This window comes from Dioscorea cayenensis, chromosome 20, assembly GCF_009730915.1.
Source record: "Dioscorea cayenensis subsp. rotundata cultivar TDr96_F1 chromosome 20, TDr96_F1_v2_PseudoChromosome.rev07_lg8_w22 25.fasta, whole genome shotgun sequence".
Taxonomy (NCBI): Eukaryota; Viridiplantae; Streptophyta; class Magnoliopsida; order Dioscoreales; family Dioscoreaceae; genus Dioscorea; species Dioscorea cayenensis.
Genome location: NC_052490.1, coordinates 13,451,192 through 13,469,521, shown reverse-complemented (window position 1 = coordinate 13,469,521; position 18,330 = coordinate 13,451,192). Strand labels below are relative to the sequence as shown.

Below are 18,330 nucleotides of genomic sequence, written 5' to 3'. Positions count from 1 at the left end.
AAAGATAACATATGATTAGGGTTTTGATTGAAAAATATGAGACATTTCAAATAAAAACCAAAGGATTAGGGTTTGATTGAAAAATATGATAGATTACTATAAGAAAACATACGAGTAGGGGTTCGATTAAAAAATAGAATGCATTGCTATAAGAAACCATAGGATTAGGGTTTTGACTAAAAACATAAACAATATTAGACATTCTGATAAGAAACATAGGACTAGGGTTTTGATTAAAAAATAGCAGGCATTCCTAAAAGAAAACATAGTAATAGGGCTGATTCAAAAATAGGAGCGACTTTGAAGAGAAAAACATAGGATTATGATTTTGGTTGAAAAATATAAGCTACTACGAAAAAAAAATACAAGATTATTGTTTTGATTTAAAAATAGTAGACATTCCCAAAAGAAAACATCAGATTAAGGGTTTGATTAAAAAATAGAAGGTATGACACACCCCTTGTGTGTGACCCGCAAGTGCATTGGTATGTCGAAGTAATAAATCCCACGTGAGTGGGTATCATATCCACAGGGAGTAGGGAATAAAAACAACAAGATTGCTACTTAACCAAGCGAAGATGAAACAATGATTGTGTTGATAAGATGTAATGTAGACAAAATAAAAGAAATAAGAAAGAGAGGCACAAATAAGTCAGAGGAAAGGCAATCGATAAGAAGTGGGGTACTCGGATATTGTTCTGCCTACGATTATCACTTCAAGTGCAAAACCAACTATTATGCTTCCTAACTAATGCTCAATGAGTTGTGGACATCCTAAGATACACGGTCCCAAACCTAAGGTCAACCGTGACTAACTCTACACTATGCCCCGGTGGAGAACTCGATCAGTCTCAACACCTCACACTGTGCAATGTTGCAAGAAGCTCTAGGGATTCCACGTGATAAACCCTATTCCTATATGTAGACCTAAACCTTTGGTCCAGGCGAAAGGCCCCTAGTCACAATTAAGCCCGAGATACTAAAGTTCACTTCAACACTTCACTCTGTTGCTCGCACAACTAAGCCCCAAAGCAGAGTTCATCCTTTAGCACTTCACTCTATTATAACTGCAAAGAACTCTAGGAAATGGAGGTAGGATAAATCACATCAGAAAGGGAAAGGGACGCCCTCTACCTCTGACTCACCCTCTCGACTCCACCCTCTTGACCCTCTCCAATCTAGCATTGTCTAGCCCTCATGGTGTGTCACTCATCCACAAAGGCTAACAAGATGGACTCTCAACCCTAGTGTCACTCTAAGGGAGAAAACATTCAACAAGCATTCAAAATTGGAACTCAATAAAAACATTAATAAAGGAAATTATAATAGAAGGTTAATGAAACAAGTACATCCTATGGTTCACAAATCCAAGTACCCACTAGGGATTTTGCTCTCCATAGAACAAGATACAATCAATAGTAAAATTGAAAGTAAAAACAAGTAATCCATAGGAAACCCCCTTCGGTAGTCACGCCGATGGTCATGTTGAGTAGTCTCATCCTCTCCAAAGGTCCCCTCGTCAAGCCTAGGGCACACCTTGCTGGATTGGTGCTGACGAAAGCTCTCCCAATAGCTATTTTCCAAGAGAAACATGGTGGCAAAGTCGTAGAACCACTCCAAAAGCCTTGCCAATACCTCTCTAAACTCTAGGTGCAAGTCTCTCAAAAGTTGGAGATAAGATAGTGAAAAGGATCCTGAAATCGGGCTGAATCGCGGCTTCAAATAAGCTGGAATCGGGAATTCACATGCCCTTATGAATGTTCCACACGCCCCTGTGGAATTTCCACACGTCCCTATAGAAATTCCACACGGGCATGTGGATTTCTTCGAAACATAAGATTAGGGTATTGATTAAAAAATTGGAACGTTCCAAAAAAACTTAGGATTAGGGTTTTGATTAAAAAACATGAGACGTTACGAAAAGAAAACATACGATTAATGTTTTCATTCAAAAATGGTAGACTTTACCAAAATAAAACTTAATATTAGGGTTTTGATTCAAAAATATGTTGCATTCCCAAAGAAAACATAGGATTAATATTTTTATTCAAAAATAGGATTTATTAAGAAAAGATTACTAGTGTTAAGGTTTTGATAAAAAATTAGCAAAGATTCCTCAAACAAAAGACATGAGATATTACTCTAAGGAAACATTGGATTATAATTTTGATTAAAAACATATGTTAGTCTTTCATTTTATTTATTATTATTGTTATTTTTAAAGTAATAAAATTATAAAAATAAACCACGTAACAAAAAAAGTAGATGGAGAGTGCAACAATAGGACTTTGGAGGAGGTCACTCATCCTAGAACTACTCTCGCCCAAGCTTGCTTAACTTTGAAATTGTGATGGGATCTATTGCTTTAGTATTGGTATGATCACACTTGATAGAAGTTCACCCGAGCTGAAGAAGGATTAGGGTTTTGTTTGAGAAATAGGAGACATTATTATAAGAAAATATAGCATTGCGGTTTTGATTCAAAAATAATTTACATTCAGAAAATAGAGGAAAGGGTTATTGTTTTTATTTAAAAATAGGAGGCATTCCAAAAAAAAATCAAAAAAATTAGAGTTTGATTCAAAACTGTAAAATAGGAAACATTGCTATAACAAACATATGATTAGGGTCTTGATTCAAAATTGATAAATAGGAGACATTATGTAAAGAAAACATAGTATTAGGTTTTTGATTAAAAATGAGACATTCAAAAAGAAAAACAAATAATTAGGGTTTTGACTAAAAATTTGAGATGTTTTTAAAAAGAAACATAGGATAGGGTTTTGATTAAAAATATGACATTTCAAAAAAGAAAAACAAAGTATTTGGGGTTTTGATTCAAAAACTGAAAAATAGGACACCTTCAAAATAAAAACATGGGGTTAGAGTTCGATTCGAAAAAACAGCGATATCTAGAAGAAAAGAAAGGAATAAGGTTTTCATTGAAAAATAAGAGACACTACAAAAGAAAACATAGGTTAGGGTTTTGATTCAAAACTAATAAATAGGAAACTTTAACAAAAGAAAATAGATTATTCGGGTTTTGATTGAAAGATACGAGACACTCCAAAAAAAATATAAGATTAGGGTTTTGATTCAAATATAGTAGGCATTACGGAAAGAAAATAAGGATTAGGGTTTAGGGTTTTGATTGAAAGATAGGAGACACTCCAAAAATAAATAAAAAAACATAAGATTAGGGTTTTGATTCAAATATAGTAGGCATTCCAAAAAGAAAACATAGGATTAGAGTTTTGCTTGAAAGATAGGAGACAATTCTATAAGAAAACATAGGATTAGTGTTTTGAATGAAAAATAGGAGACATTACTATAAGAAAACAAGAGGTTAGAGCCTTGATTCAAAAATAGTAAACATTCCGAAAGGAAAACATAAGCAATTACAAAGATTAAATACATCAATTTTTGCAACACAAGATTTAACACAAGAACCAAAACAACTGCATAAATCAAGAAAACTACAAGTGTTCAAAGCATACAAAGTGACATAGTTCCCATCCCGGGGCACCTAGGCTAGCTAGCCCCTCATAGGTGGCAGGGTACAACATGGAGGAGATAACAATAAATCTAAAGAAAGAAGACATGACTCCCTTCTCTTCAAGTTTTGCTTCTGTTGTCAAGCTCGAAGTGCAAGCACCACTTCCCTCGTGCCTCCAACTCGCTCATGTTGCCTTAGAAATTATGGATAAGCTTGATCTTTGCTCTCATCAATGTCCTTATGGTGGAGAAGAAAATCCTTGGACAAAGATGGAAATGAAATCCTAGAAACTGGAGTTAAAAATGCAGATTTAAGGCACGACACGGTCGGCGCACAAGCGTGTCGGGACCGTGGTTGTGTCAGTGGAAATGCTCGAGTGAAATGGGCAAGGGCCTCGTGATGGAATATTTAGAAGAAGGGACATGATCATGTCTCGACCATGTGGTGGTGAGATCATGAATGTGTCAGGAGCGACCCAACGCTGTCACTTCTTCTCGCAGTAAAATTATCTTCGGGCTGAAGTTTTTCAAAGGGCACAAAACATGATTATGTCTAGACCATGTCAATCTTGAGAACACCCTTCTACATAGAATTCTTACTATGACACACATCAGGCTGAAATATTCAGTAGGAGGACACGAGCCTATCCAGCTTTGGTACTTAAGCCCTTTCCAAGTATTCTTTCGTTTTCTTCCTAATTTTAGTAAAAATTATGTCAAGCCCCCTTATTCCTGCACACATAACAAAAATACCAAGAATAGCATCGCGATATGCATATAAGTAAGCTTGAGAATAAGTACATTTATGGACTTAGGGGCATTAAAAACATATATATAAAGTGTACTCATCAAATACCCCACACTTGAGTTGTTGCTTGTCCTCAAGCAATCACTGAGATACTCAATAACAAAAAGAGATGAGTGCAATGCTTCCGATCTCGGAGAAAGATGGTGAAAATTTCAAATGAAGGGGACACGGGGTTAGTAAGAACATGAATGCACAATAAAAAACTATACTCCTACTTCCAAAAACCTTGTGTGGTGTGTGTGTGTGTTTGAAAACTCCCTAACTTATGTTCCCATGTTCACAAGAGAGATTAAAAACGGAATAATACCGAATCGGGTAGTAGCTTCATACATCCTAGAGGTAGCCTTTTCCCATGGTAGGTTATCAAATGTACATTTGTGATGCCCAAATTTGATTACTCAAGAGTGGCTTTCAGTCATCCCAAGGTGAGAGCTCTTTCTACCATCTTTTTCACAAAACAAAACTTTACAAAATGATTGGTAGGGCATTACTAAAAAGGAATCCGACATTCAATTTTTTTTTTAACACAATGACTTAACACAAGGACGTGGTGAACCATAATTAGGGATGGATGAAAAGGATTTTAGGTTAAGGAAGTATAACCAAGTCATGATTTCACTACAATGGTTACTAACACAAACTTGTTCACCCTAGGTTTAAAAATCGCCAATAATAAATCATAGATCATCATAAGCAATGCACTCATCAGCCATAAGCATGCAAGCCTCCCCCACACTTTAAAATTACATTGTCCTCAGTGTAAATAAGAGATGCAATATAACGAGGAATAGGTAAGGAAAAAGGGTTAAGTGTCTACCCTAGATGGAAAGAAAAATGGTGCCGCTCACATGCGCTACTCCCCAAATCCAAACACGGAGAGTGATGGTGCCGCCTCATGTGTCGCCAACCCAAGCACCCACATAATCCCCGAGAAAACATGTGGGACACAAGGGAAGCATGCATAAGTAGCAAAACAATAATGTAGTAAATAAGAAAGCAAAACAAACCAAAATGTCTATGCAACAAGGGACACCTTGCTACAATAAAACTACAGAGAAAAGATGAAAAGAAAACAAACACTGGGTACTAAAAAGAAAATAAAGAAAAACAAGGATCAGCTGAATTAGAAAGCAACACTCTCAAAGCTGGAATCATCAATCGAGGGGTGTAGAGGTGTCCAAATCCCACAAATCTATAGTATTCACGCCAACATCTCGAGCAGCCGCAGAAGGGAAGATAGGGTTCGGAGATAACCGCATCCACAAGTGCTTTCGGGAATGCGCATCACGCCCGCTTTAGCCATTGAAACGCAGTATATGAACAAAAAAATCAGCTCAGGATTATGAGGAGGTCACCGTGATCGCGGATGTGAAGAGGTGGCCAATGATGGAGGGTTAAGGGTATCGCATCAAGCAGAGGGTAGATCATCGGTGGATGTGACCCTATACTCGGTCCCTCGGATCATCTAAACCCTGTGCACCATCCTCATCGAACGCAACATCTCAAGGGATATAAGAGACATGCCTCCTACCACTCACATCTCTCCGGTCCCTCAAGAGCGCCCAAAAATCACCAACACAAGGAGATGTCCCCCGATGAGAAATAGATACAAGCCTCAGTATCCCAAAATGCATGTGAAAACCGTCCACCATGCTTAGCAGAAAATCAAAATCTCATAAACTGACAATGCCTGTGCTACGGTGGCAACCTGTCAAAGTGTTACCGAGTAGGAATGGATGTAGTGCAAACTCACTGGGGAGCAAGAGAGGCGTAGCCTTGGTCTAAGGGCGATCATAAGCCTGGACTATGAACTCAACCATCGCGAGGAATTAATAAGTGACTCCCCTGCAGGTCCGGGAGGTAGCAGGTGTCATAGGCAGTGTGCAAGTAAACTCGACTTCATATAAGCTTTCCAAATGGATGGAGAACTCAATGAGGTCGATACGATGTAACGCATCGAAAACACTCGAACCGAATGAAGTCGAAAGATGGTGAAAAGTAATAGTGGCTCGCGATAGCTCGAATGTGGACAAAACCTCGAAAGTGCCATCGCTCATAGGTATTGTCGGTGATCAGAAATAGCTAACGCCATACCACACCACATAATAATTACTGCATTTCGGGCTACAGACCTATCTCATGTAAAACATCCCAATCTATCTCTCTTGATTCACCAAAAGGCCGGACGAGAGAGATGGGTGTATCGCTCTAACACGAGTGCCGAGTATAGAATGTGTGTCCAGATTCTCGCTTCTTGCGGATGAGGCATTAGCTCCATGACTCTTAGAAGGCCCTCAGTTGATATTCTTCCCTTGGCATTGTCTCGCACGGAACAAGTGAAACAAATTAGTTCAAAACATTAAAAATCATGTAGGACACAATCGTCAGTTAGGAGCACGAAAGAACCATGCCCCTTATGATAGCGGGTGATCGTCAAAAGAAAGTGCCCAACAATGACACTATTGTGTCATATGGAATTACATGATTGTGTCAGCATCGATCATCATCCCGAAAAGAACTACGACGCTCAATCACCATCAATTCAAACAACCATGCTATCTAAAGTGAAGTAAATCTCATAAATGATCTCTAGGAGTTACAAATCGCAAACCTAAACCTTGTAATTCTGAAATACACAAAAGAAAATGCTGATCACTTACCGGATTCGAAAGGAATATGAAGAAAAAGAAGAAATCACTGAGGAAAATCAGCGATGGAAACTGACAAATGAATACACTACACTTTATAGGCCTAATGAGGAGAGGGAGAGTCAAATGTTGCGGGAGAAGAGATGCGATCAAAGGGTGTGGTCGTCGGGTGTTAGGGTTTTAAAAGGAAACGGCGGAACCCGAACATACACGTTACACGTGTGTGCCAGATCGTGAGGGTTAGAGTAAGAAAAAAACAGGTTAGTCATGACCGTGTCACTGAGTGTGCAGAAGAGTGATTAAAATACAAAATAGTCGTGACACACTCGTGGCAAGTGATTAGAAAATGTATCACTCCCTGACACGCTCGTGTCAAGCCCATGTTTATCCTAGATAATTTTAAAATTTGCTGCTAGTGAAAATCAGCGACACGCTCATGGGAATGTTCTACCATGTTATGCCAAAAAATTTTCAAGAACAAAAGTTGTTCCCTCCCTAATAAATATCAAGGTACATGGTCTGAAGTAAAACAATATCGGAATGAATGCCAAATCATAGGGATACTGAGAAAATCATAAGAGAGTGCAGATAACATGTGACAAGATGACCAATGACCTAAAAATGAAATAACAGTCAAACAAGAGAAAAACGAACAAACAAAACTAACAAAGAAAAAATGACTTGGGTTGCCTCCTAAGAAATGCTTGTTTAATGCCACTAGCTTGACATACCTATTTTGTGCTTAAGGAGGTTCATGAAATTGAGATCTCTCTTGGCCACCTGTGACACAATTGCAAGTATATGGTAATAGTATGTTAATCAAATGGACCTCACCAAATGTCTAAGTAGCAGTATGCTCGATGATTGTGTGGCATTGGTGGTGAGGTGGGTGGATTCTTCTTCCTAGATGTAACTTTCTTCGACCACTTTCTTACTTTGGAGATCCGTTTTGTTGGTGGTTTTGTATCCTTGTTGGCCACCAAATCAAAACCTTGAGCTTCTTCTACTACCCCCTAATGTTTCTCATCATCCAAGAGTGTATCCTCTAACAGATCGAAAGATGTTCATCTTTTCATGAATGTCTCCCTCGCATCAAAAATAAGGGATAACCTTATCAAAAACATCAACAAAAGAACATGTATCATCGAAGTCCATTGTATGCCTTCATGGAGTCACGAAGTCTAAAAAGTGGTTTCTTCGTCACCAACTCGAAGTGTTATTCAGCCATCCTTGACATCGATGAGAGCTTTGGAAGTTGTTATAAATGGCCACCCTAATATTAACGACACTTCAACCTTGTCATAAATATCTAAAATGACAAAATCCACAGGAAATATAAACTTGTCCACTCTAACCAGAATGTCTTCAATTATGCCCTTAGTCTTCGGTTGGATCTGACTGCCAACTGTAAAGTCATGTTGGTGGATTTAAGCTCCCCAAGCCCAAGTCTTTGAAAACTTTTGTAGGGCATTAAGTTAATACTTGCCACAAGGTCAGCAAGGGCCTTCTCATCAACTAAACCTACATTTGTGCAAGGAAAGATGAATCTTCCTGGATCTTTCCCCTTCGTGGGAAGGTTTTTGCATACTAAAGTAGAACACTTCTCATTGAGTATCACAGAGGACATGTCCTCCAACTTCCTTTTGTTGGTGAGTGGTTCTTTCAAGAATTTGGCATATGTCGGCATCTGAGCAAGGAATTCTACAAATGGGACATTAATGTGCAAAGTTTTAAACATGTCGAGGAATTTTTTGTACTCCTCATCTTGTTGGTCTTTCAGTGCCTTTACAGGGTATGGAAGTTTCAGTTGATAGTTTGTGATTGAATTTTTATCCTTTGTGGTGTTGTCTTTGTCAGTGCGCACTATGGGTTTTGCAACTTCCGGTTTAGGCTCCTTCTCAATAGAATTTGGTAGCCGCTTCTCACTTTATAAATTCATACCCTTCAGTGATTCCTTCGGGTTCACTACAGTGTTGCTCAGGAGGGTCCCCGGTAGCCTTTCCTCCAATAGCTTAGACATTTGGGCTACCAGGTGTTCCAAATTTTCCATAGTTACATTGCTGTTTTTGATCATCTCATTATTATCTGCGAACTGAGTCTCAGTACTCTTGATATATTTAGCTAGTAAACTGTGAGGTTGTTGGAAGGTTCTGACAAGGATGAGCACTATGATTATTGTGCAATCTGAGGTGGATGCTTGTATTGATGCTGCTGCTGAGCCAACTATCCCTGTCCCGGCTGACTCCAAGAAAATTTAGATGATTCCTACATAAGGAATTATATGTGTTGCTAAATGGGTTGTTCTGATAGTGACGGTTCTGACCAAAGAAGTCCACTTGTTCAATCTGTTCTACACTTGCATCAATGAAGGAGGAATATCTTGGGTCAAATAAGTTGCCAGAATGATCGTGAATAGGTTCTGAACTTGAAGATGTATATTGCATGGTGTCCAATCTTTTAGTTATTGCTTCTACTTGTAGTGCAAGAGTAGTGATGACATCCACTTGATAAATACCGGTGGTCTTCACCGGTTTGTTCCTCTTCAAACTCCATTGATACGCGTTGTTTGCCATCTCTTCAATCATATTTTGTGTCTCACTCAGTTGCTCGTTACACAATGAACCTCCGTCGGCTATAACATGCATTTATTTGGTGGAAGTATTTAGTCCATTATAGAAGATATGGATTCGCATCCATTTAACAATTCCATGCTGAGGACATTTCCTCAACATCTCATATGTTTCCCATGTATCGTATAAGGAGTCAGATTCTAATTGGCCACAATAGGAGATGTCTCTTCTGAGTTTGGTGATCTTAGCAGGGGGAAAAAATGAGCAACAAATGCCTCAGAAGTCTGCTTCCATGTTGTGAGAGACCTAGGGTGCATCTATTCGTAATATCTAATATTTTTCAACCAAAACCATAATCATATGTTTTTTATAGTAATGTCTGCTATTTCTTAATCAAAACTGTAATCCCATGTTTTTGTTTTCTCAATGTGTCATATTTTTCAGTTATGAATCAAAACACTAAATTTTTATTTTGTTTTTTCAGAATTTCTGCTATTTTTGACTCAAAACCCTATTCCTATGTTCTCCTTTTGGAATGCCTTCTTTTATGCAAATAAAACCCCAATCCTATGTTTTCTTTTCTAATCAAAACCGTAATTCTATGTTTTCTTTTCAAAATGCCTACAATATTTTAATCAAAACCCAAATCCTATGTTTTCAATCAAAACCCTAATCCTATTTTTGAATCAAAACACTAATCCTTTGTTTTTTTTTCTTTTAGAATATCTCATTTTTTTTAATCAAAACACTAATTCTATATTTCAAAACCCTAGTACTTTGTTTTGTTTTCGTAATGTCTACAGTCTTACAATCAAAACACTAATCCTATATTTTTATTTCTTAATATCTCCTATTTTTCAGTTTTGAATCAATACTTTTTTTTCGAATTGCCTACTTTTTTTAATCAAAACCCTAATCGTTTCTTTTGTTTTCAGAATATCTACTATTTTTGAATCAAAACCTTTATCCTATATTTCCTTTTTGGAATGCCTACTATATTTGAAACAAAACCCTAATGCCATGTTTTCTTTTGGGAATGTCTGCTATTTTTGAATCAAAACTCTAATCATATGTTTTCCTTTGTAAATGTCTTGTACTTTTTGGGTTTTAATAAAAAGCCCAATACTATGTTTTCTCAAACAATGTCTCCTATTATCCACATTACAAGAGATACAGGAATAGGTAACGGCTTTTTCTGTCGCTAAAAAGTACATTTCTGATGCTATAAATATTTAGCAACAGAATTAGCAACGGAATCATTTTGATAGCTATTCCCATGTCGTTAATCAAATTCAGTCGTTATTTCTTATGTTGAGCGGATGGACACTTCCGTTGCCAAACACAAGTACTCTTTCGTTAATATAAAAATAAAATATTCATTCTTTTACGGTTCACAAAAATTCGGTTGCTATATTTCTTTCACTAGTGTTGCCTAGCAACACACTATTCTGTTAATATTATTGTTATAGCAATGGAAAGTTTTAGTTTAATTAGAATATTATTCTTATTTTAGCAAGGGAATCTCAGTTGTTATTTTCTTATTTGCAACTGAGTTTCTTTTTTTCGGTTGCTATTTTCCTTGTAGCAACAGAATTTTGGTTATTGTTTTCATATTAGCAACAGAGATTTTTTCCCTTTGTTATTTTTCTTTTAGCGACTGAATTACAGTTGTTGTTTTTTTATTAGCAACGGATTTTCTTTATTCAGTTGCTATTTTTTGGTAGCAATGGAAATTCAGTTATTATTTTTCTTATACAATTTCAGTATATGTATTACCAACAGAATTTTCAGATGCTATTTTTCCATTTCCAATGGAATTTCAATTATCATTTTTCATTTGCAACAGAATATCCGTCTCTAATCTGTGATATTGATTTCATAGCTATTAGCTACTGAATTTGTTTTTTACACAATCTGCACAATTTCTTGCACAAATAAAAAAATTACCCATACAAATACAAATAATACAAATGATCCACAAAAAAATTATCTCATCAAATATCCACAATCCATCATTTCAATCATACCAAAAAATACAATTAATCCATACAAATGATCCAACATTCAATTCATACCAAAAATACAAATAATCCATACAAATGATCCAACATTTCATCACAACCAAAATTCCATCGTCAACAATTCTCTAATCCATCAATATATTTGTCACCAACAAACAAAGTGAAATAAGAAGCCATCATGAACATGCGTTGAATTACCTTGATTTTCTTTGTTCCCTCTTCTTGGCCATTGTCTTCCTTTATTAAAAATAATAAAATTTAAAATCCATCAAATTAAATTGCTATAGAAATACAATTGTGAACAACAAAAAAAGTAAAATTAATATACAAAGCTACATGTAATTACCTTTAGTTTTTTTGCTTGCTCTCTTCTTGCCTCAATATCTTCCTTTATGAAAATCATGAAATTTTAAAACCCATCAAATCAAATTGCAAGTAGAAATTTATAAGTATAGCACTAAAAATTAAGAGTAAGATTAAATTTATACCTAAAATCATTTACTTTGGTGGAGGAATATTTGATCCAAATTTCTCCATCATGAAACTCATCATAATCTGAAATTGATTTTTTAAGTCGCTTATGTCACCTACAGCATTCTTCACTTGACTCACATTATCAGCAAATAATTCAAGCTTCTGCTCTCACAATTCTATCATCATTAAGAGAAACATCCAAATGTGTAGTAGTAGTAGAAGGACCACAAACTGATTTAGTTGTGCATGTAACTGCACTAGAAGCAGCATCAAATACTGCTTTAGAATTGACCATGGTGCCAAACCCAAATACACACGTGTACGTAGCTATCTTTCCTTCAATTGATGACATCCATACTTCTTGATCAAACTCAGGATGATCAGAAGTATTATCACCATATTTTTCGGATAATATAGATTGATATTTATCCTATAACAAGTGAAAAACATTAAAAAAAATTAATTGATTTAAGTTTACCAAAATTTGAACTTACAATTAACAATTTATGGAAGAAATTACTAATGACTGACATACACTAACAACTTTGGATTTATTTGCGACAAAATCACCACTTCCTTTTGACTGTTTATGAGTTCTCTCAAATAATCCTGGATATTGTATTAGTCATTGAAGTTCTTCTTACTACATAAGAAATGTTTTTAATTAGACTATACATATAATTTTATTATTGCAAATGTGTCTATAACAAATTGACAAAATTAAATCCATGACATGAGCGAAGTGAAAAAATTATATACCATTAGCTTGTGAATAGCAAGAAATGAATGAGAACAGCTAGTGTGTTTCATGATACTTCCTTCCTTTTCAGTTAAACAATTGGCCAATGCTTTCTTTGATTTGTTTTGCCAATTCTCTGTACTCCAAATTGTATCTATCAAAGCTTCCCAAATTTAAGTTGGCATCAAATGCCTTTTCATTCCTTTACAATTCTTAATATCAACAATATTAGTGACACCAGCTTCTTTCATAGCTTTTGTTCATTCACCATTAAATGTATCCTTCAAGCACTCGTTACATGTCTTTTCCCATACTCTTCGTACATTAGGTTCCTCTTGTAAAGGTCAATTAAATTATTCCTAATATTGTGCATTAAAATTAGAAGTCACATCCATAAAAATAAGATTTAAGGTTTAAGGAATTAAAGCAAGTTAAGATAAGATAAACCTAATTGATAGTTACCCCAAATTTCTTCCACATAGCTTCTTTTACATCATCTTGAATTTTTCTCCACATTGGCCTCACCGCGGTAAAATAGCTTTTAAATATTTTAACAATAGTTGATGACACCCGTTTCTCCGCAAAAGCACTGTAGCAAGTTATAATTAGCTAATAAACAATAAATGCATAAAAATAAAGAAATAGTCAATAAACACAAAGAAAAAATCACTTGTGAATATATCACACTAAATAAAAAATTTTCTTCAAATTACCTATCACCAAGAATTTTCAAAGTACATTTTTATTTGCATCTTCTGCAGTGATTCTTCCGAAACTAGGACCCCTTGTTTGACGTTGTCTTCCAACATTTTCACCTGCAATCGATAATCCACCAGAACCTAATTCAAAAGTCTCATTCACTATTGGTTCAATCGACAAATTAGATGGCACTTCAAGTAGTGGATCATTGTTTGTTGATGTTTGATTTCCTAGATTACCCATAGAAGATGCCACCATAAATGGCTCTATGGTGGACTAAACAAAGGAAAGTTACTTTCAAAGGTGGATGATATGCACACTCCTTGTATGACGATTGATGCACTCCTCCGCAATTGTACGGGTTGCAAGTAAGTAATAAAGTGGTACCTCACGAGGGGTAGAGTTGTCAAACCATAGGGACCTGAACTCAAAGTACTGGCTTTTCCTCGATCTTTAGTTAAACAAAGATTGGGTTGGTTTTAAACAAGAACAAAAAAGAAACAAAATAGAATGGAGGGAAGGAATGGGTAGACTAGGGTTGAGTATTCGACAATGAGAGAGCAATGCCCCGAGGTGATTCCTACAAGTTATAAAATGCTGAATTATTTCTAATGCCTACTAGGTTCATCATAAGGTTCTAGTGTGTGCTCTAAAGCAAGATTGCATATATGGTTCTCAAATACACAAAGGTCTGCTAGGGTATTTGTGCATCCCAAACACATTGAGTTTTGCTATCACAATAAGCAATCATAACTATGGCCATCCATACACCATGTTTTACCAAAGCATCTCTGCAAAACAAACACATCAAGTTATGCAACACAAGATTTAACACTAGAATCTAAAGAACTCTGTAGATATTTAAAACAATTATTCAAAGCATACAAAACATTGTAGTTTAACACCCCAGGGCACCGTGGATGATTAGCCCCTCATGGATGAGTACAAGAAAGAATAAACAATTGAAAATCTAGAGAAATAAGACATGATTCTCCCCTTCCTATGCAAGATGATCTTTCTTGGTGCTAACCCCACTTCTCCTGTGCCTCCAACGCGCACTTGATCTCCCTAGATGGTGTGGTAAAGACTCCTTTTTTATTTCATCCACGTCCTCCCGGTGGAAAAAAGAATCCCTGAACAAAGATGATCTCAAAGCACTAGAAATCTGGAGTTATATGGCAATTTTCAGGCTTGACACGGTCTGTGCATGGTTGTGCGATGACCATGTCCTTGATGAGGATTCTTATTGAAATAGGCCTTGAATATTCAGGTTGGGAAGACAAGATTGTGCTATGCCCGTGTCTTGCCTGTGCATGGTAGTGCGAAAAGCTTCCAGATCTTGCTGCCCTTGTTTAGAAGAAACTATCTTCAGGCTGAGATTTTCAGTGGAACATGCACGATCATGTGAAGACCATGTCTGGCTTGAGGGCACGATCATACTTGAATACTTCCTTGTTCATCTCTAGACTGGGGTATTCAGGGGGACAATGCAAGGTCTTGCGATGCCCATGTCTGTCCTGAAAAATAGCAAAAACTTGATTCTTCTGCTCAGTTATTCCCAGAATTCACTCCAATTCGCTTTGAACCCCTAGTTTTGTTAAAAGACAAGTAAATGAATGGAAATAGGGTGAGTGAATATGATATGAAATGCACTAATCAAATACCCCCCACAATTGAATGTTTGCTTGTCCTTAAGCAATCTTATATATCTCGATAAAAGAGAAGATGAGTGCATTACTTCTAGTATCAGGGGAATGGCAAATCCTTAAACATAGAGGGAACAAATAGGGTTAGTTCAAACAAGAATGCTCAATAAAATGCTACACTTTTACTTTAAAGACCTTGTCTTTATGTGCAAATGATAAGTGCTTGTGTGATATGAATGCGAAGCATTCTTTCCTTATGTTGAGCATTACTTTTCTTGGGTTTTTACACTAACATGTGTGCTTTTATGTTACTTTTGTGCGGGTAGGGTTGTGAGGCCGAGTATGAAGGAAAGAAGCCAATGTGGATCATAATGCACCGATTTTAGAGGAAATCTTGCTAAGGTTCAAACGCGAAGACATAGGTCAGGTGTGAGATGCTAGAGTGTGTGCCAACCTCCTCGTATTTGAGTTAGGATAACCATTTGGAGGGGCATAATGGCAGTCACACTCAAGCATTCCAACTTATGCACATAGAACAAGATCTCCATCAACTTGTCCGTTATTAAAGAAGCAAAGCGATCCACGACGTGAACGTGTGCCCATTTGCATCACCTCAATGAAAGTATGGACTCGGGAAGTATTTTAGGCCAGGTACTATAGCGGAATACTGCAGTGATAGTACTGTAGTAGCACTGTTCACAGCCGGCCGAGAAAACAGGAATTTAGAGAATCCACACGGGCGTGTGGAAATTATACACGGCCGTGTGAAAATTCCACATGGGCGTGTGTAAAATCAACAGGCCCGTGTGGTCGCCCGATTCCAGCCCTATTTAAGGCCGATTATGCCACGATTTTAGTATTCTTTTCTCCAATTTTTCCCCAACTTGAGAGAGGGTTTCAACTAGGGTTTTGAGAGGTATTGGCTAGGGTTTTTGGACAGTGTTCTACTAGCTCCAACATCGCTCATTCCTTAGGAAAAAAGGTTGGTAGGGGAGCTTCCATCGAGGCGTATCCTATACCGGACAAGGGGAATCTTTAGACGATTTGAGTAGAGGACTTTTTCACAAGACCATCGACACGCACTATCGAGGGGTTTCTCTATGGATTCATTGCTTTTTACATTCTATTTCTTTTGATTGTACTTTAGCTCCATGGAGAGCTAAACCCCTAGTTGATACTTGGGTATTTGTGAACCCTAGGATGTATTTGTTTCATTGAATCTCTTTTATTATGCTTTCAATTAATTGATGTTTATTGTGAGTTCCAACCTTGAATGCTTGATTGTATGAAAATTTCCCCTAGAGTGACACTAGGGTTGAGAGTTCTTATTGGTAACCTTGTGAGTGAGTGACATACCACGAGCATTAGACAAAGCTAGGTTAGAGAGGGTTGAGAGGGTGAGTTGAGAGGTACAGGAGCGTCCCTTTTCCCCTGTGACGTGATAGATTCTACCTCCATTCCTCGAGTTCTTTATGGCCATAATAGAGTGAATGGTCTAAGAGATGACCCTCCGCTATGGCTTAGTTACGCGTGCAATTGAGTGAAGCGTTGAGATGATCTTAGTATCTAGGGCTTAATTGTGGTTAGGGACCTTCCACCGGACCAAAGGGTTAGGGTCTATAATTCGGAAGAGATTTATCACTTGGAATCCCTAGAGCTCATTGCAACTCTATTTGAGTGCGAGGTTGAGAGGTTATTTAATCTCTCCTCTGGAACATGTATAGAGTTAGGCATTGTTGACCTTAGATTTGGGACTATGTATTTAAGGATTTCCACGACTCACCATTGTATTGATTAGGAAACATAATAGAGGGTTCTTGCACTTGAAATGATTGTCCTAGGCGGAGCATTATCCGAGTACCCCATCTTTATCGATTGCCTTACCTCCCTCTTTACTCGTACTCTCTTACTTGTTGTTTTTACTTTTGAGAATTGAATCATTGTCACACTTATCACTACTGATCTTTTACATAGTTAAGAAGCGGATTAAGTTTTTTATTCCATATTCCCTGTGTATTCGATACCCGCTCATCCGGGATTATTACTTCGACAAACCCGTGCACTTGCGGGATATACGCAAGGGGATCTTGTCAAGTTTTTGGCGCCGTTGCCGGGGAATAGGCGTTTAGAGATACTTTGCACTTTGTTTTCTTAGCTATTCCACCATACATTCTATTTCATATGTTCTTATTCTATCATCGTTCTGATATCTTTTTCTTTCTTTTTGGGTGCAGCTCCAGGTTATAACCCGAGGGAATTCCTCAATGTTGATTGAAGGAGGTCCTGAGCTTGAACGTACACTTAGAAGAAAAGGGAAAGAGCCTGTGCAAGAATAGTCTAATTTAGCTGATTTGGAAGTGGAAGGATCTGAAAACATGGCAAAACATAACAAGTAACAACGGACATTATCTGATTATGCCAGACCTTCAGTGTCGGGGACACAATCGAGCATCGTTCGTGGCCCGATCACAGCTCAGAACTTTGTGCTGAAGCCGGCATTCATCCACCTATTGCAGCAATCCTCACAGTTCAACGGTTTGGTAGATGAGGATCCAAACAGTCATATAGAGAGTTTTCTCGAGGTGTGTGATATGCTAAAGATAAACGGAGCGATGATGATGCTATCAAGTTGAGAGCCTTCCCATTTTTCCCTAAAGGGGAGAGCCGAAGCAGTGGCTACACTCATTACCTAGAGCATCAATTACGACATGGGAGGAGATGGTAGAAGCTTTTTTCTTGCCCGCTATTTCCCTCCCGGAAAAATCAACAAAAGCTTAGGAATGAGATCTCATCCTTTGTTCGGGTTGAATTGGAGTCTCTATTCGAGACATGGGAAAGGTTCAAGGAACTCCTGAGAAAGTGCCCGCAACACTGATTTCTAGAGTGGATGATTGTTCAGACCTTTTACAACGGTTTGAATCCGAGTACAAGGTAACTCTTGGATGCGGTAGCAGGAGGTACTTTAAGTAGCAAGACCCCCAATTAGGCCCGTCAATTAATTGAGAAAATGGGGCTAAACAGCTACCAATGGAATGCTAGGGAGAAGAAAAAGGTTGCCGGTCTCCATGAAATAGATGTGGTAACTTCATTGGCGGCTCAAGTAGAAAATTTAAGTAAGAAGTTAGATCTTCTAACTTCAAATAGAGTGGCAGCCGTGACTAATTGCACTGGGTGTGGTAGAAGACATGCTCCCTCCGATTGCTCAATCTCTATCGGTGATGTTTCTTCGG

General features: G+C 37.4%; 1 non-coding gene across 1 annotated transcript; it reads right to left on the bottom strand.

Annotated features, from left to right (window-relative positions):
• Positions 1-17,870: 17,870 nt before the first annotated feature.
• Positions 17,871-17,977, bottom strand: LOC120252369. Its single transcript, XR_005533904.1, has one exon. It is a non-coding gene; the product is annotated as a small nucleolar RNA R71 (small nucleolar RNA).
• Positions 17,978-18,330: the final 353 nt, after the last annotated feature.